We start from the raw sequence: 2,473 nt of genomic DNA, 5'->3' as shown, positions 1-2,473 counted from the left end.
GACAAGTGGGACCTCATCAAACTGACAAGTTTCGGGAAAGCCAAAGAAACCATCAGGAGAGTAGATAGACAGCCCATGGACTGGGAAAAAGATATTTGCCAATAGTATATCTGACAAAGACCTAACATCTAGGGTCTACAAGGAACTCAAAGGTGCAGGAAAACAAACACCACCAACAAAAACAAACAACCCCATTACAAAATGGACAAAAGATATAAATAGACATTTCTCAAAAGAAGACATATGAGCAGACAACAGACAAATGAAAAAATGTTCGGTCCCACTCATCATCAAAGAAATGCAAATTAAAGCCACACTGAGATACCACCTAACTCCAGTCAGGATGGTCATCAACAATGACACAAAAAATAACAGATGCTGGAGAGGATTTGGGGAAAAGGGAACACTTCTACACTGTTGGTGGGAGTATAAACTGATACAATCTCTGTGGAAAAGTTTGGCGATTCCTAAAAGATCTAAAAATCGACCTTCCATACGACCCAGTAATCCCCCTTCTGGGGAATATCCCTGGAGGAATTCATTTACTCTATGAAAAAGATACTTGCTCATGCAAGTTTGTTGCAGCATTATTCACAATAGCAAGAACATGGAATCAACAGTGTTGCCCATTGGTAAAGAACTGGATAAAAAAATGTGGTACATATACATGATGGAATACTATGCAGTCATTAGGAAGGGCAAAATTATGAACTTCGCAGCAGCTTTGATGAACTTAGAGACTATAATACTGAGTGATCTATCACAGAAACAAAGAACTGAGTACCACATGTTCTCACTTATAAGCAGACCCTGAGCAATTATAATAATATAAGAAAATTATTGGCAGTAGTGGGAAGCTGCCAGGGTAGGGAGGGTGGCACACCTCATCAACAAGGGTACCTGCATAATGACCATTTCTATACCTGACCCTGTATTGCACCCCACATTTTAAAAAAATTCAAAATAGGTAAGTCAGCAAAAATTGTCACTTTCTTAAGCCAAGTTCAACTATGAAGGTCCACTCTGTATGCTGACTTAGATTTAATTAAGATTGGGGTCTTACCAAGCAAAGGAACGTGTGAGCAAGAGACTTGACAGTGCATGTGCATCAAAAACATTATGGCAAAGTATACATAACATGAAATTTACTATTTTAACCTTTATTTAAATGTAGAATTCAGTGGCACTAAGTACATTCATTTATCATTTTTAATGCTATTGTTAATAGAATTGCCTTCTCAATTGTCTTTTCTTTTTAAATTAAATTTAATTTAATTTTAGAGTTGTGGATTACAAGTCAGGATTGAGTGTCTAAGTGTTTTAGTTACAGGTGAGGTTTTGGGCCTCTCATTGGACCTTACTTCACCTGGATTAGGATCAGACACGCTTTTTGATTTTATGTGCCCCCCCATCCCCCTGGCATTGTCCCATTACTGCAATCCCCTTTTTGTAGTATTATGACAGGTGATCAGGGTCCATTTATGAGTAAGAACATATGGTATTGTTTCTGTCATAGATCACTGAGTATGATATACTCTGAACCTATCCCAGTTGCTGTGAAGTTCATAATTTGTCCTTCTTTATGACTGCATAATATTGCATTGTGTATATGAAAGGACAGACCGAGAATGGGAAGCCATTTTTCATCTTGCTCTTAAATCCTGACACGATGAGAAAGTAGAAACTATGCTTTTGGAGAAATGCACACTTTAGGTATAATTAACTTTACCGACTTTGTCTTTTCAGAAACAGACTTCCAGGTATCAGAGGTATCTCATAGTGGCAATCAAGCTTGCCTAGAGTAAAGGGAATTTACAAGGCCTAAGGCATCATGCATTGGGCAAGGACTTTTACAGTAAACTTGTAATTGCAAACATTATAACTGCTCAGAGGGAGAGCAGGTGGGGATTCGATCTTCCAGTAAATTGGGTCCTATCTACAGGGAAGCCAAGGATCCCCTGAAGCTACCCACTGGGAATGTCTAGGAGATAAAGGGAGGTGTGCCCTCCACTAGCTCTAAGGAATGTCGTTTGGGAAGGTGCAGGAGAATTAGAATACTTGTCACGCCCTTCTCTAGGGACTATGATGATGTGGGTGAACATTAATGGGTCTCTGTGTCACAGGTTCTCTAAGACATCCACAGGTGGTGGATAAGGAGTCACAGTAGTCACGGCAGTCAGGTGCAACATCTCCAAGAAAAGGATTTAAGCCAGGACTCTGGGGGGCTACGAGGCCACACTCACCTAGAGTGTAGGCCCACTCCCTGTCTGTGGGGGGTGAACTTTTCTTAAATAAATATTTTCTTCTCTCACCTCTGTCTGTTGCAATTCTTTGCATTTACTCGGATCTCTGGGTTGTCAGCGCGCACCTCCAGCTTGCCAGCCCTGCCTCTCCGCCTCTCCACCCTCTACCTGTCCAGTACCCTAACAGTATAGGTACCACATTTTTTAAAAACCAAGTTCATTTTCAATGG

Source organism: Carlito syrichta, unplaced genomic scaffold, assembly GCF_000164805.1.
Source record: "Carlito syrichta isolate Samal-C Ts95f unplaced genomic scaffold, Tarsius_syrichta-2.0.1 Scaffold312212, whole genome shotgun sequence".
Lineage (NCBI taxonomy): Eukaryota > Metazoa > Chordata > Mammalia > Primates > Tarsiidae > Carlito > Carlito syrichta.
The sequence above is the reverse complement of the archived record's forward strand: the minus strand, read 5'-3'. Positions refer to the sequence as shown.